At 38.5% G+C, this 20,766-nt stretch overlaps 1 protein-coding gene across 3 annotated transcripts in view; it reads left to right on the top strand.

Annotated features, from left to right (window-relative positions):
• The window catches only part of Spag16 (sperm associated antigen 16), an 814,060-nt gene that overhangs the window by 384,380 nt on the left and 408,914 nt on the right, over window positions 1–20,766 (top strand). The window lies entirely within an intron of this gene.

Genomic DNA, 20,766 nt, shown 5'->3' with positions numbered 1-20,766 from the left:
AAAACACTGATATATTGCTTAGAGCAAATGCAGACTGAGGTGGTTCAGACAGCATTTTGTCAATTTTGCTGGTTAAATATAAATAAAAATAGAAACATATGGCAAAATAATTCACCAGAAGTTATTGAAAATTAAGATCTGGGTATACTGACATAAGCTTTAATAAACGTAGCCAAATAAAAAGGTTCTTTGTGATGTTTATATCTCCAGTGAATTCCTCAATCCTCCGCATGTTCTCAGGAAGTAAGTATCAAAATATTAGGACTTTCTAACAATAACCAACAATTTGGAGATATATAAATTAAAGAAGAGACAAGGCAGCCATGGAGCATGGAAGACTTCAGAGCAGAAATCTGCTGCCTCCCACAGTCCACTTTCATTATGGAAGTGACTTCATTTCCCAGAGCCCATGTGTATCAGTGGAAAGTCCCAATTGATCAACTCAACCACAGGAGAAAACAGTATTATAGAAAATACATGCTTGGATGAAAGAAAGACTATTTTCCAGGATATCTCTCCTGTCTACTGTCTATAACAAAAAACACATCATCCAGTTAAGCTTTTCTGCACCTAATCATATTTGCAAACATACCCACACATATCTACATACCAACCACACTCTGTACCTAAATACATTTGCACACATACCCACATACCAACTACACACCACATTCTACATACATTCCTTCATAGTCCACACACACCCAGATCCCCCTACACACTCTTCCATTCCAATGCCCCAAAACTATATACACCTACACACCCAAACACACTACATATACACACAGTACATATCCCCCTCACACCCACATGTATCAGCAAATATTCTCACACAATACACTACACACACCTAGACCTTCCATATACCCCTAACCCACACATACATTACAAACATCCACACACACTAAACACACCCATATACATACATATCCAGATCCCCCACCTACCTATATGTACTCACAAATACTCTACACATTCACACATACTCATACATACTACATGGACTCATATAGACCCATCACCACACACACACACACACACACACACACACACACACACACACACACACTTTCCAAACCCCTCTCCATGAAAATGGCATAGACACAAAGAATACATTGTCTTTGACTACTAAACTCCAGTAGGAAAGACAAATTTTAATTAATTAATAAGGTTAGTAATTTACTTCTACCATATGAAAGCAAAAGATTTAAAAATAAAGCATATAATATTTTAAAATGTGAGAGATAATACAAAACAAATTTTTGCTGGGGTTGGTAGTGTACATGCCTTTAATCCCAGCACTCAGGAGGCAAAGTTAGGCAGATCTCTGAGAGTTTGAGGTCAGCCTGGTCTACAAAACAAGCTCTAAGACAGTCAGGGCTGTTACATAGAGAAACTATTTCTCAAAAAAACAAACAAACAAAACAAAAACAAATTGCTTCTCAAGGAAGCTTGCAATTGTCCCTGAACTACAGAGAAAATAAGAAAATTGTAAACACTGGTGAGAAGAGACCCAAAGTGAGAGAAGAATGCTCCAACACAGAACTGTTGTTGTTTGTCTTTTACTCTGTTACATGGAGGCTTATTCTTAATTATGAATGCTTGGCCTTAGCTTGGCTTGGTTTTTCTTAACTTTAATTATTCCACCTACATTTTTGCCTCTGGGCTTTTCCTGTCCTCTTACTTCTGTAAAACTTACTCTTACTCTGTGGCTTGCTGTGTAGCTGGGTAGCTGGCCCCTGGAGTCCTCCTCCTTCCCTGGCTGCTCTTCTTCTCTTTCTTCTCAGATTTCTCCTTCTATATATTTTCTGTGCCTGCCAGCCCTGCCTATCCTTTCTCTTGCCTCGCTATTGGCCATTCAGTTCTTTATTAGACCATCAGGTGTTTTACACAGGCACAGTAACACAGTTTCACAGAGTTAAACAAATGCAACATAAACAAAAGTAGCACACCTTAAAATAATATTCCCCAACACAGAACTGCTATCATTTTCACGAAACAAACACACACTCAAATGCATTTAAAGTTTCTTTAAATGGAAAGTCAATGCAAACATCAAAATGGAAGTTTTAGGACATAGCAATATTAAGACTCAACCTTGTTAATTATGGATCTCCAGTCGTAAAGAAATCCACAAATGAGCTGAGAAATTATTTACAAAGAGAGAAAACAGAAGCAGGCTCTTTTCACATTTTTCCACAGCAGCCATGACTGCCAGAAAATGATAGAGCCTTGTCTCCAAAGTGTTAAACTCCACTTCCTGTGCACCACATCGGCACAAGCATTGCAAATCATCCCCAGATAGCAAAGGACTGAGAAAATATAGATGTATGTGCCTGCCCTCATAAAAGGAAACATGAACACAGCAGTCGTACCGGAAACACCAGAGCATCTGCCCAGACAGATGAAGGTAGAAGTCCAGAGACAAGGGGTTAGCGGAACATTCCATAAGAGATAATGCCTGAGCCCGGCTAACACGTGAGCGGAAGGAAGCAGAATGTCCATGGCGTCACATACTTCATAAACGTATTAGAAGTCGAGGGCAAAGAGTGTGAGCGCCACTTGGAGGAAACAACAAGACGTCTGCAAGCATGCTCTCTAACCATAGAAACAGACTAAAGATAAAGACAGGAGAGAACCTGTGGGTAAAGGGCTGGTAATGCCGATGATGATCAGACCTGAGTGTGCTACGTGGGTATACATTGTAAAAAGTGGGGAGTGTACACCTGTCGGAATCTGCTATGAAGAGTTTAACAACATAAACTCCTGTGCGCTTTAAAGCTGGGCGTTGGCAGGCGTGGTGTGAAAGTGAAGCATGATTTTTTTGTTTTTGTTTGTTTGTTTGGTTTTGTTTTATCCACTTTAAACTTTTTTGACATAATTTTTAGACCAGGGGCGTGTTCCAGTCAACTTACCTAATATTAATATCTTACATAAAGTTAGTAAAATTAGCAGAACATTGATGTTGGGACATTACTTTTAACTGTGTATTTTCATAGAAACTAACCACGCTTCCCAGACTCCGTGTTGTTTGTGTTCCACTACCCCGTCTGGGAACCATCATCACATAGGGCTCAGATGTGTTCCTTGTAATCCCTGGTGATCCTGGCATTCTGGGCAGAATGCTGGCGATATGCTTTGTAAAATGACCTTCAAATTGCATTTGTGTTATATTTTCTCCTTATCAAACATGGGGACTTCTGGAAAGGTATCACAGAGTTGATGGATCCTCAATATATCATATCATGTGATGCTTATAATTAAAAATATTAACATTTTACAATCTTCATATCTTTTCATAGACTAGAGTAAAAGAAAAAATATCAACTCAAAATTTCTTACACTTTAACCCATTTTTAACTCAGAACTCAGCTAATAACAACTATTAGAAAAGTATTAATTTAAAGGAAAGTAGTGTGATTTCAATTTTGATAAAATGCAACCTAAAAGGTAACATGGTTGTATTTTAATTTCCTTCATCTCTATTCTGTCAGCTCTTTGCCGATTTCTATGTCTTCATTTACTTCCTGCTGGAAGCAGGTGCAGAAAAAAAATTCTAGAAATGCATTTTGGTAAATAATGAGTACAGTTGTTGCTCATTGGTAGAATTTTGGTGTATATTAATAAATTGTACTTTCTTCATTTTTCTTTGTTTTTGTTCTGTTTAATTCATTTTCTTTATATGGCATATTATATTTATGTTATTTAAAAAAACATATTCAGTCACTTTATGATGAGGTACTTGCCCAGCATGTACAAGGCCTTGGGTTTGATCTTCAGCAATGGAAAAAAAAAAACCAAGCAAAATGAAACTAATAGTAACAGTAGTTTTAAAACGGGTTGTCAGTATGAACATATTGTTCTGGGAGAAGAGAGTTGCTGTCTTACAGATGTTGAACCCTTCTTAGTGAACAAGTTGACCCTTACAATAAAGATATCCTTTAATACTTTTATAATTCACTTACTTTGCTCTGATAAATCATACACTTTGAAAGACTCCTCACTTAAATGATATTTTTAAAAGGCAAATATAAGTAACATTTTTTTTTATTTTATGCATTTTAACATGGGATAGATTACTCCAGGCTTAAAAGCCCCTTAAATGTAAGTACATCATTGAGAACTTACATGAAATATTATAATATATAAACAAGATTATCCTGTGAATATTAAGAACCAATTGGATAGAAACAAATCCTTCTGTAAGCTGCTTGAAACAAAACTCCAGGCTTCTCATGTAAAGAAATTAATTAGAGTCAGTTTCTATCCCACCACTGATGGAGATTGGAACATTTTTCTGAACAGTTATTATTGCAGAAAAGTACAAATGGAAACAATCTTATTAAGTTTAGTGCAAATCATCTGTAGAAAATGAATGCGAGCAGAAAAAAATAAGTGTTCTGGAGTTAGTGGAACCCATAGTGAACACTTGTCAGCTAGGACAGATGATGCATGACTGGTACCTTGGTTCAGTAATGATAATTCCATCTTATATCATAAATAATAAAACAAACCAACAGCTTTATTCTAATTTAAAAACAAACAAAATACTCACTGAAAATTGGCTTCCATTTTAAATTCTTGAGATTGGGAGGGACAATCTGAACAATTGAAGGTCCAGGCTCACATTGCAGCTGTATTTCTCACTACACATTATCATTTTGCTTTAGTTTTAAATAGGCATCTTGTGAGCATGCTCAGAATGAACCAGTCTATGTCTGCTCTTTTTCTTGGTCTACCACAGTGTCTTCCCTGCCCAGTCCCAAGCCCAAAAGATACTGCATTGAGAAGGTATGGGACAGTCCTGTCAGTTCTCTGTTTGATGTGTTTTCCTATCAATAGGAACCACAAATCTGTGTCAGTTAGTCACTGGAGACCACATCTGAGCCTTTTAACTTTTTAAACAATCATTAAAAATTTATTTAAAAAAATTATACAATGTATTTTTTATCATAATTTCTCTACCCCAACTCCTCCCAGATCCCATCTCTTTACCCACTCAGCTTCATATTATTTATGTCCCACTCTCTCCCTTCCTCTCTCCCTCCTTCCCTCTCTCCCTCTGCCCCTCTTCCACCCCCCCAACCAAAACAAACTAAAAATGAAAATCTAAACAAACAAAAAAACCAATAAGACAAAAAATACCAAAACAAGACAAAATGAAAAGGGGAACCCACAGAAAAACATGGAGTTTGGAGTTGGTTTTGTGTTAAAGACATGGAGTTTGTTTTGTGTTGGTCAGCTACTCCTGAGCAGCCTTAGACTGTGGTTAATACATTCAGAGACATTCCATTAAAGAAAACTGATCTTCCCTTTGCCAGCAGCATTAATTACAAACAGCTTTTTAGTGTGGGATGGGACCCCATGTCCACTTTCCCCTTGCAGTACTGGGACCCCATCTGGCTTGAACCTGTGCAGGTCTTATGCATACTGCCACAGTCACTGTGGGTCTGTATGTGCAAATCAGTCCTGTCCTGTCTAGGGGGCACTGTTTCCTTGGAACCATCCACCACCCCTGCCTCCTACAAACTTTCTTCCTTCTCTTCCACATGGATCCCTAAGCCTTGAGGAAGGGTTTCCTTTCATAAATTCTTACATTGGGACAACTCAGTATAACATTGGGTTTCTTTATTTTTTCACAGAAATTATTTAATGTAGCATGAATCTTAGAAGGTCTTATTAATAAAAACAAACCTGGAGCCAGGTATTGGGGTGAATGCTGGAAGATCAGAGGAACAGAACAAGCCACAGCCACCTCACCTTGCCAATTCCTCAGCTGATCCTGTTTCCTCAGACTGGAAGCCTCTGAGTCCTCATCCAGAGTGAATCTCAGCTGAACTGTTGCTCAAAAGTCTAAAAGCTTCACCAGCTCTAGTTCCTGGTCCTCACGCCTTAAATACCTTTCTGTTTCCTGCCATCACTTCCTGGGATTAAGGGCTCTTGCTACCATGCCTGGCTGTTTTCAGTGTGGCCTTGAACACAGAGATCCAGGTGGATCTCTGCCTCTGAAATGCTAAGATTAAAGGCATGTGTGCCACCATTTTCTGGCCTCTATATCTAGTAGCTGTTCTGTTCTCTGACCCCAGATAAGTTTATTAGGGTGCACAATATTTTGGAGGAACACAGTATCACCACAATTTAATGATATTTTTGTCAAAATTCTAATACTGCTTCAAACAAATTTGCCATGTAATTAGATGTCTACAGTCAGTAAAATTCTGGTACTGTTAAAATATTTTTTAATTGTGGTATATTCTTTGTCTTAATTATTCTAATTATTAGTGTATTGTTGCTTTGTCCCTCCAAGGTAGATATTTAATCCCCTTAGGACTGTCATCACCTTGACTACCTTTGTATGCTTTGCAGCCAAGTTATGTAAAGAGTCACCATAGTGAAAAAGTTAAGTTGTAGAGAGGCTCTCAAAACAACTGTTAGTGCAAGAGAGTTAGGATGCTCTCTCTTCTCAGATGCTTAATGCACGTTTTATATATTGTGAATACCACAGAATGGTTTTACTATCACTTTGTAATTCACATGTAGTCACACAGGAATCTAAGTCAAATGTAGACTCATGTGGACATAGATATGTATTGGTATGTATGTGCAAAAGCAAGCATGTAATTGCCAATGGTCAATTGCTAAATTCTATGATGGTAGGCATGATTAGAATTATATTAATATATTCATAAGTATTTACTCAGATGGGTCTTTTAAGAGGTTCAACTATTGTACAAACTATATGATCTAAAAATGAACCAAATTATATTTAAAGAAAACCGTGGTGAGAGTTAAATTCTCTGTGAATTTAAGTCACAAGTCCTAGCGTGTCTGATTCAGATGGTTTGCAGCAGGTCAGAGAGATTTCATTTCTCCAAGTCCCTCCAAGATGGTGATTCTGACTGCCGGGGACAGATATTAAGAACTCCTGCCCTAGAACAGGAAGGATGGATCTGCAAGCTAATTCACAGTGTGGGGACACTGTTGGATCATCTTTCCTTGTGTGTCCTTTGACTATGATTCCTTTCTGGCTTGATGATAGGACTGAAGGTTTTTCTGGACTATTTTGTAGTATGTGCCAACCCTGGCAAACACATTGTTTTATGTCTACTCTTTTTAGAAGAAACTTGAATTTGAAGAAGACATAGAAAGCTAAGAGAAAGCCTACCCCGAATTCATTCTATCTGTTTATCTGTCTATCTGTCTATCTATCTATCTATCTATCTATCTATCTATCTATCTATCTATCCATCCATCCATCCATCCATCCATCCATCCATCCATCTACCTATCTATCTATTTATTTTTGATGCTATTGTAAAAAAGCTGACCATTTTGATATTATGGCTGCTCTATTCAATCTGTTTGTTGAAAGTTGTTCTATTGTCTGTCAATACCATGGGCTTAGTGGCAGTCTTGTGTATTGGTTCCTTTAATCCTTCAACTTGGCATCAGATATTTTTGTTTTGTTTTGTTTTGTTTTTCGAGACAGGGTTTCTCTGTGTAGCTTTGCGCCTTTTCCTGGAACTCACTTGGTAGCCCAGGCTGGCCTCGAACTCACAGAGATCCACCTGGCTCTGCCTCCCGAGTGCTGGGATTAAAGGCGTGCGCCACCACCGCCCGGCGGCATCAGATATTTTTAACACATCTTTGCGTTATAAAAACAGGAAGGTATTCCTGAACCATCTTATTTTATATTGTTTCCAGACATGAACTGGCAAAGATTGTTGGTCCTTCTTGTTGAAAAAGCCACATTAAAGACACAGGTCTTAGCACAGAGAGCACATATGAACAATAATGGTTGTGAAGTTGCCATTGTTGCTACAGTGGCCCCATGGGCCAGAGGGACATAGCAGCAGCAGTCGCTTTTCTAAGACAGAGTTTGGAGAATCCTGCAGCTGTACCTCCTGATAGTCAGAATCCCACTGTTTCTTTTTATTGAGAACACACTGCCATCATGTAACTCGTGTTTCTGGGAAGCTGAGGGCCAAGAGTCCAGGATGAAAACGTTTGTCCCCAGTGATGCCAATGAAGAGTAAATGCAGTACAGCAGAGAATATTTTTTCCTTCACTTCTACAGTGGGGGCATGCTACCTTATCCTGAGTGAATGAACAGAGTTTAATCCACCATATACATTGAAATACTATTTACACGGGTGATCTGCGGTGGTATACTATATTTCTGTTTCAGTGTTTTATTTTTTCTTTTAATTGTAACTTTAGAACCTTTTAGATATAAAGAGTAAAAGAATTGTCAGTTGTTATCAAAAAGGCAGCAGCATTGGTAATTTTGCCTCACACTCTTCATATGCTATGTTTCTCATTCTTGAGCAATTTTATAGCTTGTTTGAAATTTCAGAAAGTTGTATCTTGCAACAATAAACCATTTATACTTAAAACATTAGTTAAAATACAAATCTACAAAATTCTTTAGGTTCATGATTCTTCAAAGTTACAAAAGTGCACTGCTATATTCATGCTACTATATTTAAGAATTGAAGAAGATACACATCTAAATACTTATTATAGGTTAAATCCTTTAAAAGATGCCCAAATTCCCATGTAAACTATTTTCTTAACACATTACACTATAGTACAGAATAAAACTTCAAAAATTTACTAGATATGTGATTATTATACTGAACCAAGAAAGCCTTAGGCTTATATTTCTAATATTCCTATGAACAGCAAAATAGACATTTTTATAAGTATATTTCAATATAGGGGAGACAGTAATTCTGAAAACTAAAATTTGCTTCAGTAAAAACTCGCTGCCCTAATTCCTCCTTCCCTCTTTCAACATTGAAATAACTACGTATATCAAGTAACGTTCCAAGTCTGCATAGTTGGACTTCACAATTCTTTTGGTCGTAAACTCCAATTTTTACGCAAGACAGATTTCCTGGAATGTGGAAGTAGGAATGACCATTACTGATTCCACAAAAAAAAAAAACAAAAAACAAACAAACAAAAAAAACCAAACAGGAAAAGTCTCCAAAGCAGTATGTTCTGTGCAGGCCACAAGTCCTTAAAGAGAATATACAGAGTGTGCTCATTCTGGAACATAGTCTTGGTTTGACCTGCCCTATAGAATCACAGTGGAGAGGTACCGTTTTGTCTTTTACTGATAATGATACTGAAAAACTAAATGTTTCAAAAGCAGCAAGGCTTTGACATGACAGTGACTACAGCAGATGAGTTCTAATTGCTACTTATCTCTATTTTTACCTTATATACCCTGAGCGGAGAGCTAAAGAGTATTAAACTTAATTCACCTTAAGCTGGTGACACAAAACTCACTGCCTATCCTGTTAGGAAGTTTCCATTCTCTAGTGAATGGTATAGCCTTGGTGATGGGTTCTCTGATATGCACATTAAGTCTTGCGATATTGTGAGGTAATGAGATGAGATACCTACCTAGTCACAGCTACATCTTTCCCATTCATTGCTGGGACCTACTGTATTCCAAGGAGACCAGAGAAGTGTTCAGTGGTGGTGATATCCTTGGATTTGATTACTCACAGGATGTTCCTATTGCTCTTTTTCTCGTGTAAATCTGCAGTAATGGAGGGACAGGAGAGGAAACCAGCTACATTTAATCATGGCTGAGATTAATGGCATTTAGGTTAGACAAATGGTGTTTAGGTATCTAAAGAATGGCTTAGTAAACTTAATTGCTCAATGGAGTTTCAGGGTAATAATACAATATAGCTCTTATTAGAGTGAGCCATGTTTTTTTTTTTGTTTAATAAACTGATCTCATCAACAAGAGTAATGCTCACATGAAGCTAAAGAAAATAATTTGAAAATGAAACATGAGAAGCAAACAGTAAGGATATTTAATGCCTGCAATTGAGAGTTAAATCAAATGAGTCTCATATTTTAATATGTGGGCATCCAATATAGTTTTATATTTAATGCCAAGATTTGAGATACTGGGAAAAAGTTGAAATAATATGTTGAAAATATATGTGCTGTTGAATAAAGGTAAATCAGCTATGAGCTGGGATAGAGTGGGTGCAGTTCTATTGGTAAAATGCTTTCTATGAAAGCATGAAGATCTGCTTTGGATCTCCAGAACCCATGTGAAAAGACAAGCATGATGGTATACACTTATAATCCTAGCACCAGGGAGGTAAAGTCAAAATTAGGCAAGTTCCAGGTCCTAGGAGAGACTCCACCTCAAAGAAACAATGTGTATGATGTCTGAGCAACAACACTAGGGACTGGCCTCTGGCCTACACATGCACATGCATGGATACTTGCACACACAGCAACATGCGCGCGCACACACACACACACACACACACACACACACATACACATACCTGATGAAACAGTGTACACAGCATGTGGCAGATGGTAATCCTCCAAAGAGGTAAATAATGAAATGAAGTTGTTGTTCCACTCAGCTGTATGATGCTAAGAGCATGGTTCACAATCTAGTGATGAGAAAATGTTTGATAAAGTATATCGTTTTGTTCTTTGTGAACTCATCAGGTATCTGGAGTCACAGTGCATACACAGAACCTAGAAGTCAAGACAAAGCAAGTGTGTGCAAGGAGGGATGGAACGTGAACGGGCTATCAATGGCAGAACAAGAAGAGAAATTGGTATCATACCTGAGAGAGAGCAGGGGACTTTTGCTAATGTCTGTCATAAACTGCTGAGTGGGGCAAAAATAAAAGTCTGAGTGAGGCAAGACTACCCCTTCCTGGAAGGGGTAAATAGACATAAAATGCTTTGCCATTGAATATTTGAAAAGGAGCTATTGATGCAGGGCTCAGAGGGACTCTGGACCCACACTTCACACAGCCACTATTGAGAGCTCTGATGAGTAAGGGCAACATTCCACCATGGTACCAGGAGCAACACTGTCTCTGTTCCTGTTATCAAACTGGATGCTCTGTAAGTTCTGTCAAGTCTAACTTGGCAGAAGGGAGTCCTTGAACCTTACAGATTCTTCCAAACAGATATGTTTGGTGACTCGGAGGAAGGTTGGGATACTAGAGGGAATATCCCTGAATGAAGTTGCCCAAGAAGAGCCAGTGCTCTACTGGGATCATTCACCCTGGAGAAGGAAATAGAGAAGATATTTTAGAGAGTGAGTGGTAAAAAAAAAAAAAGTAGAATAATTTGTAAAATTAATTAAATTTAGGGATGTGTGATTCAGTTAGATGGAGTTCAGTGCTCTCTGGGTTTAAGATTATAAAATTCTGAAAAACTGTCATTGTGATATCATCATTATAGAAAGCATCCAATTTGATACCAGGAACAGAGACGGGTTTGTCCTGGTACCATGGTGGGATGTTGTCTTTACTCATCAGAGCTCTCAACAGTAGCTGTGTCAAGTGTGGGTCCAGAGTCCCTCTGAGCCCTGCACCAATAGCCACTTCACAAATACTCAAAGGCAAAGGATTTTATTTCTATTTAGCCCTTCCAGGTAGGAGTAGATAACAATCACTGGCAATTGTTGTCTCTACAGGCGGATCCCCAGGTATGGCTAGGCAGCTAATTAGAGAGTCCCAGGCCCCAGAGAGAGATCCTGTCACCTGAGAGTAACCACTGACCTCTACATGTATGCACACACACAAACACACAGGAACATGGACACACAGACACACACACAGACACAGACACACACAGATACACAGAAACACACACACACACACACACACACACACACACACACACACACCAGAAATACTGTGCCTAATTCCATTTGGAATGCTCTTCAAGTTTGTACAAGGCATGGCTCTTCACTGTTCTTATTTTGAAGCAACTTTGTGAACAGGTCATGGCAGCAGTGTCGAGAAAGGATTGCATTCCATTCCCCATTTATTTTGAACTGTGGGTGTTGGGCAGCATATCCTGTCTCTGCTGACCTAGAATATATTGTCAAATCAATCCTCATAAGACTTGAACTTGATGCCACACTCACGATTTTTTGGTTACCATGTACTCCTGAAAGTCAGAAGAGAGTATATTGAAAAATTTTGCGACTCGGGAATTTTACTCACTCAGCTCAGAGGTCAAAAACGGGTGCAGAAGCAGCAGCCTCCCAGGAGCACTTTTCATTGCAGGAAGAGCACAACCGCCTGTATTACAAGTTAGACTCAGAATAATGCCTTGACTAGTGGGAAATACACGTGTGAGACTGATCCCTGCTCTTGAGACTCATTTCCCTTATCCAGGAATGCCTGTTAATATGCAAACAGCAGATATCAAAGTAATTAGGTTCAACAGTAAATGCAAGTCTACATTAGAAATGTTTATAATTCCCCTACACAACTCCTGTCTTGCTCCTGTAGCAAGCCTGCCCTTCCTGCCCCTAAAATTAACGCCTGATTACACCTCACTAAGGCCTCCTGACACCCTGCTCACAGCCCCATTCCATAGGACTCCTAGAAAGGCTTTTAGTAGTTGATTGTTGCTTGTTCGCTCTGTCTAATTTTCTATTCCTCTTCTCTTCTTGAGTGAAAAAAATACCTTAAAATCTGAGAATATACCATAATTTCCTGCACAATAAACTCATTCTTCTAATCCCCTATTTTTATGTTGTAAATACTTGTGTGTGTGTGTGTGTGTGTGTGTGTATGTGTGTGTGTGTAGAGATAGATAGATAGATAGATAGATAGATAGATAGATAGATAGATAGATAGATGGATAATTTTGTTCAAATGTGTCACTTTTTAAAGATGATCTTGGCCATTTCTGCCCAATCTCTGCCCCATCACTTCCATCCTTTATATTCATTTGGTAGAATTCTTAGGGAATACTGACACTAATTGGTTATACACTTATGGAACTAATTAGTACATGAAGTCTTTGAAGAAAATTATATCTTTGTATTTCTAAAAAGATGGTACATTTTGTGAATGTTAAACTATATTTTAAATCCAAAAGAATATAAGACTCTTTCAAACATGAACTTTTTGAGAGGTAATTAAAGTGTACGATAGCTTGATAGATGAAATAAAAATGAAGACAGAAGTTAACTTGACACACACAACGCATATAAACTGATTTCAATCTTTTCTATCAGTGAAAAACTACTATGACTTCACTAATGATGCCCATTGCCAATGAAAGAAATGCCTGAAGCTGCTCAGCGGCTCAGCTGAAACTCCCAAAGCATTTCATCCCTAAATCCACACTATAACTCATGGTGCTATTAGGTGACATGTATCAAGCAATGACTTCAGCAGTAGCAGTTTGCTGACACAGGTAAGGTGTGCCTCCTTGTCTCTCTGCGCTATAGTAAGGAGACTCCTAAGATAGTCTGAAATGCTACAGACAAGAGAGAGAGAGCAGTGACAAGAGAAGACACAAGAAACAGAGACCCACTCATTCATACACTTAGGAATCCTTCTGTTTGTTTTGTGCAATTTTGATATTTTAGTTTTTGTTTGATCACATAATATTATATTTTATTTATTATTATACCTTAACACATCTCTACAAATATGATTTAATCAAATATTTGTGGAAATTTAGTATGCAAAAGGCATAGTCAAATGGCTGGTCATTACTAACATGAAGAAACAGACCTTGTCCTTAGGGACTAAAAATAATAAATGGCTATGATAATGTTAAAAAAAATGAAAAAGAAAGAAGGAGGAGGAGAGAGAAGAAGAAGAAGAAGAAGAAGAAGAAGAAGAAGAAGAAGAAGAAGAAGAAGAAGAAGAAGAAGAAGAAGAAGAAGAAGAAGAAGAAGAAGAAGAAGAAGAAGAAGAAGAAGGGAAAGAATGAAAAGAAAAGGAAAGAAAGAGAGAGAGAGAAAAAAGAAAGCAGTACCAGAGAAACAAAGTATTGAAGATATAATTTTAAAGAGGTTTTCAAACTGGTTCAATGTAGATTTCCCCCTGTGATGAGGTGAAAGAAGAGGAAAGACTAAAGCTCTGGAAGCACTGTGTCTCAGCTTCCTAGTGCTGGACAGGATCCATAGATGCCCTGCAGGATGACGGCTTTTTATGCCGGTACTGCAGGGGAAGATGGATTGAGTTGTCTAGCATTCTACCTGCAGCATTTTCACCAGCTGGTCCACAAATCAATAAACCTCCTGGGTCAAATCTCAGCACTTAGGTGGCCTTTCAGATACCTTATGGCTAAGGGCCAACAAAGACTTCTGCAGTTGGCTCCTCCTACTTCTCAGGCCACCACTTCTTATCTCCACCCTTCTCTACACCCTCACTCACCCCATGCCACACTCCCCTTCAGTTCCCTTTGATTAAGTCTTGACTGCCTCAGTGCCTGTACCTAGAATTTGTGCCTTATGCTTCCGGAAAAATTAACTCTGTCTCTAGAGCTGCTGCCTGATTCTGCTCTGCTTTTAGCTCACAGTTCCTCTCTTCAGTGGATACTTTATGCTCTCTACACAGTGGAGAGCATACCTCTGAAGTGGCCTTACTAAGTCATTTACTTAATTACCTCATTTCCCTCTTCAGTTGGAAGGCAAGCCTCATGAGGACAAAGACGTTGTCTCTCTGGTTTAACCCCCCTTTATGAGAACCATGGCTCTAGGCACAATGCTAGATGTTAGCTGAGTTTTCCTAAAAAGAAAGTAAATATATCCTTCATATCTTTTGTTTCACAAAAGATGGGTATTATAGAATCTGTTAAATGTTGATTATTTTCTTTTATCTGCTATGTTATATAATAAATAATTCTTAAATAATAATAATAATAATGCATTCGTTAAAAGAAAAGAAAGTTTCAAATGTAATAGTCTTCAGATAGCCCAAATAATTTTTAGCCATAAAGTGAAAATAGACTTTAACTATGCATAAATATCAAAAAGTTCTGATTAGACAAGGTTATGCTTTACTAGAAAATTTATTTTAATGTCACATATATGCACAAGTGTTAATGACCTAAACTACTCAGGAGAATGTCTACTGTAATCAAAAGGCAAAATTAAATGAATTCCAAATATTTTAGTTTTTAAAATCTTGAAGGGAATTCTCGAACCTGTTTATCTTATTTCCAGCATAGTGCCATTAGTCCTGATCTGTTGAAAGTTAAATAAACCAGCCTATAAGCTTTCCTTTTCCTTTTACAACCTAAACAATGGCATCAATGCAAGATATGAAACAGAAATAGGAACAGACTTACAAATTACATTTCTTTTTTTTTTTGTACAAATTACATTTCTAATTCTATGATTTTTTTGTCCTGTGTAGCAAGATGTCTTACTATACAAAAAGTTGTACCATAGCAATACACCAGTTTTTCACTGGAATCTCTTTTTTCACTGCATACACCACAAAGAGAATTCCTCAGTCAGTAGCATGCTCTAGAGTGGAGGAGCACCCAGGGCATAAGAGATGACTCAGTGGTTAAGATCACTTATTACTCTCTTTTTTTTTGGTTCTTCGAGACAGGGTTTCTCTGTGTAGCTTTGGAGCCTGTCCTGGAACTCACTCTGTAGCCTAGGCTGGCCTTGAACTCACAGAGATTCACCTGCCTCTGCCTCCCAAGTGCTGGGATTAAAGGCGTGCACCACCACCGCCTGGCTAAGACCTCTTATTACTCTTGCAGAGGACCTAGATTCAACACCCAGCACCTAAATGCTAGCTCATAACAGCCTGTAACTTCAGTTCCAGGGGATCCAGCACCCTCTTCTGACCTCCATGATCACCAGGTATCCATGTAAAGCATGGATATTCATGTAGACAAAACACTCATGCGCATAAAAATAAAAGAAATCTGAAAAGAACATTCATGTCTGTCTTCATATGTACTTGGATATATCTCGAAGACTGGATTTGTTACTGACGTGTTGCATTCTTGTATTAAACACATCTTATTGTATTAAATGCAATCTCAATGTTGAGCAGAAAAGAAAATGGAAGGTGGTTAAGCAACTGAGTGAGGGGACCCCAAAGCTCTAAACAAAATATCCCAGGAAAAGGTGGTATTTTTTGGAGAAAGCTAGATATCTTAGTCTGGGGGTTATTCCCTTTCCATGCTGTGCTTCAAACCATCCCTCTTTGCTGCTTCCCTGAGTGTCAGAACATTTAAAGGAAGCTTCTAGAGTCCCACAGAAAAGAAGTCAATGGTAATTTACCATGTGCTATAGACAGAAAAGAATTCAATGGTAATTTATGGAATATTATTTTAACTGTGTAAAGATGTGTTTCATTTGTTTCTGCTGCTTTTGCTAATGATGCAAAGATATGCTACATTTATTTGATTAAATAAAATTAACCTGGGATCAGGAGGCTGAGCAACTAGCTGACAGGAAGTGGGAGGGAGGAACTAAATGTAGTGAGGGTGGACTGAGCAGAAGGATGGGCTCTTTTTCTGGTGACTGTAGCAAGGAGAGAAGGTGAGCTACTTGCTATTCACCCCTCTAAGCTAGTAGGATTTCACTTCAACCTTTGAATCCTGAGTTCTATAGAAGGACAGAGATTTAGATAAAGTTCCCTTTAGGAGCCATGATAGGGCCAGTGCCTGAGGGAACAGAATTCCTGCCTGGCTGTGGTCTGTGCAGCTGAACCACTGCTGATAGCTGTGGTTGCAATTGCCAGTTGGGAGAGTTGCTTAAGGTTCAGCCACTGTATTGAATGCAAAACAACACTATGAACATTCCTGGGGTTTATTACTGTCATAAAAGTATTTTCCTTTCTTTGTTTATTTCATTCTTGAATTCTGCCCCGTCTTTTACCATATCTGCCCCCGCCCCCCCCCCCCCCCCCACACACACACCAAGCCTTGGGACACAGGCCTAGGTGTTCTTCCATGGGCCTCTTCTGTTTTCAGAATCTGTACAGTCTGCTCACGGTTCTGTCTTTTTACTTCATTTTCTTTGTGATTCTAGATTGTTTCTAGGATTTTAGTGACAGCAAGGCGTGTCATTTGAAAACTACAGTAAAAACACTCGGACAAGGGGAATTTTTTACTTCAGAAAACCAACAAAGACCATTCTTTGTATAGATGTGTACTGAGCTTGATTTATCCTGTCCCAGTGGAGAATTCACTCATTCCGCAAGCGATCTGCTAGCTCTTTATCAAAGGAGACGAGTATAAGAAACTTGCAGACATTTCTTCCCTAATGTACCCTAATGTTTGAGGGCTCTCGTAAATGGTTTATACTAAATGTGTCACAAATGTCTGAATACTTTTCTAATTTAAATTCTAAAACTGGGTGTTACAAATATAAACATTTTATGAGCTGAGTAAAACAGAAAATAACACATTTTATCTGTACTATCTTAGGGTTACAGTTGCTATAAGCTGTTGAAACACCATGACCAAGGAAACTCCTAGAAAACAAAATATTTAACTGTGGCTTACTTGGAGTTCCAGAGGTTTAGTGTGGTGGACCAGACTCCCCCCACTTATTTACTCCAGGAACTCTTGAGGAATGAGGGATAAGAGACTTAGTTAGAAAAAGAGGGAGAGAGAAAACACAGGATAGACTCAAGTGGGCCTGGATCCTTAGCCAAACAGGCCCATAGCTTTATTCCAAAGGGCTATTTATAACAATGCCAAGGAGTAGAGCAAAAGACCTTCCCCTTGTCACACCCTTACAAACACCTGGTACCCAGATCCATGGTCCAATCAACCGCCCATGCAGTCCTGCTGGGTACAGTCACTAGGAAACCTAATTGGCTCCAACATCTGAGTAAATGAGATAAGTAAGCAGGCCCCAGCATTATCATCATGGTGGGGAGCATGGCAGCATGCAGACAGGAACTGGAGCAGTAGCTGAGAGAGAGAGAGAGAGAGAAAGAGAGAGAGAGAGAGAGAGAGACTCTGTGTCTGTGTTTGAGTGGATTCTGAAACCTCAAAACCCACCCCCAGTGACACACATCCTCCAACAAGCCACACCTCCTAATCCTTTTAAGTAGTGTTACTCCTGCTAAGCATTCAAATATATGAGCCTATGGGGGCCATTCTTATTCAAGCTACCACATGTACACATCTATCTTAGTTAATATTCTATTGTTGTGAAAAGATGTCATGACCAAGGCAATACTTATTTAAAAAAAAAAAATCCAGGCATGGTACTGAGAGCTTTACATCCTGATCCACAGGCAGCAGGCATTGAGAGAAAGAGAGACTCTAGACCTGGCATGGGTTTTTAAAACCACAAAGCCAACTCCCAGCAACTCACCTCCTCCAACACCACACATACACACAAACACACCTACACACATACACATACACACACACATACACACACACACACACACACACACAGAAAGAGAGAGAGAAACACACACACACACAGTGACATACACACATAATATCTGAAAAACAAAAGAAGGAGAAAGTAAAGTCCCTGTTTTTTTTCCCATCCCTGTGCTTAGCACCTGAAGGAAATGAGTCACCTGAACATTTGCATGCTATCACCTTTTCAGTCTAAATTCCTTCACCCTGTGGTTTTAGCACATGTAGTGGCACACCTATGTTTTACATGTGAACACATTGGGAATTAAGACTTTTGGCATATAGATCTTAGCAAGGAGGGACATACTTGCCTGCTCTTTGGAAGGTTTTTGCTGCCCCTGGGGATTTGGCAAGATGCTGGAGAAATGCTAACTTACATCACTGAGAGATTGTATTTTATACCCCTGTCTCACATTCTCTATCTCTCCCACTCCCTCCCTCCCTCTCTCTCTGTCTCTGTCTCTGTCTCTCTCCTTCTCTCTCTCTCTCTCTCTCTCTCTCTCTCTCTCTCTCTCTCTCTCACACACACACACACACACACACACACACACACACACACAGAGTCCCCTCAGGAATGTCCTCTATCTTCACAAGAATGAAAAGTATACTGTGTTTTATATTTTAATACACATATTTTGAAGCATGAAAATATTTTAAAAGAATATTCAGGCTTATATTTCTTTTTATTTAGAAGTATTTACATCCATGAGTTATAATTTTTAAAACTTCTTTAAATATTACTTGTATTTATTATTAAATATCAGCTTGTGATACTTAAAAAGAAATGGCAGTACAACATCCCAGTTGTATTTTAAATTAAAAGAGAAGTATATTAAATTTGTGTGGAGAGTTCTTCAGCTACAGGCAAAAAACTCAACAGTAATTCTTATCCTAGACCAAGACTTTGAACCCTGATAGCCTGCTAACACATAAGAAACAGGTTAGAGAAAAGAAAGGAATTGTTTTATGTTTGTTTAAATACTTTAGATAAATGTAATTTTATTGTTTGGTGTCCAATACCGAAAACTAAAAGTATAAATGACAAGAACATGCATGAACAAGCCGTTGCTATAAAGCAAAGAGTATGTTTATTTTCTTTCTAACTGTGAAACCCTGACTATCCTATGGCAGTTTTCGGCTCTGCTAATTGAAAGGTAAGTAGTTGTCCTTTCTGACTTTAGTGGGAATATCTTCAGTCCATATAATCCACCATGCCTGCAGCATTTCAAGAGCTCCCTGCCAGAGTTGACTATTTCCTCTGTACAAATGAAATTTCCGTGGCCCACTTAAAATAAAAAAGTTCACTAATAAAAATCAAATACCTTTCATAACATTGACATTTTTTGTAATTTAACTAAAGTATAATTACATCATTCCTCGTGTTCTTTTCGTCTCTCCCCACCTCCTGTGTCTGACACTCGCTCCCAAATTCATAGCCTCCCCTTCTTTAGCTGTTATTTTTATATATACTTACAAAGAAATAAACCTACGCATATAACTTGCTGATTCCATCCAGTGTTGCCTGAATGTACATGTTTCTAGGGCTGCTCCTTGGTATGGAATAACCAATCACAAGGATCTTCCCTGGGGAAGATTTTCAGGAGTTGCTAATTGCCTATAGCTCTTCATCTAGGGGTGAGGCTGCTGAGGTTTTCCCTATCTACAATGGTATGTCAACTGTTATTGGAATTGTTGAGATCTTGTTTAGGCAGCCATGTTGTTGAGATTTCATGGATGCCACTCCCTGTTATATGCAGAAGACACCATCTAACAGAAGACTTCCTGGTCCTCTGGCTCTTACAATCTTTCTGTGCCCTCTTCCATAATGTACCCTGAGTCTTGGGTACAGAACAGACATTGTATTGTTGGTATATCAACTGAGGCTAGACATCAATCTGTCACTTTTTCTCCACATTTTGACTAGTGTGGCTTTCTGTGATGATCTCCTGCTGCTTCAAAATAAAGATTCCTTGATAAAAGGTGAGGTCTACACTTACCAGTGAAAATAAAGATTAGTATTTAGAATGTAGTTAGGAATCATGCTGGTTTAGGAAAGTGGCAGTAGATGTACTTTCCTTCTCTATTCATAGTGTGGCTTTATTCACACATTCATCCAATTTTACTTATTTATTCTGAAGTGTTTTCTGAGCACCCCAACTAGCCAAGCATGATGCCAAGAACACAGAGAAAAGATGTGTCTCCATGATTAAAAAAACAGGCTGAGGCAGAGGCCATTACGATTCAGTGTGTGAAAGCTACCAAGGGAACACAAAGAATATTCAAGGTCAACTCACACAAAGATGATGAAAGTGTAGTTTGCTTGCAGCTGATATTTTCCCCCCATACCCCAGAAAAGCTAGCTGCTCCAGATCATTGACAAGCACTGTTTCCTTAAACTGGATATAGTGTCCATTTGTTGAATGCCATGGCTTTGAAAATGTCTGCTAATAACTTCAATAGAAAAATCCAGTGATTCATCACCAATTACTCAGTACCTTAAAATTCTCATTTTTAATGATATAGTGCAAAAAAACACCCTGCCTTATCCCTCATCTTCTTGAAGAATTTAATCAGTGTGACAAGGGTCAATGA

Source organism: Peromyscus eremicus, chromosome 13 (genome assembly GCF_949786415.1).
Source record: "Peromyscus eremicus chromosome 13, PerEre_H2_v1, whole genome shotgun sequence".
In the NCBI taxonomy this organism is placed as follows: domain Eukaryota; kingdom Metazoa; phylum Chordata; class Mammalia; order Rodentia; family Cricetidae; genus Peromyscus; species Peromyscus eremicus.
This window is presented reverse-complemented; position numbering and strand designations above follow the sequence as displayed.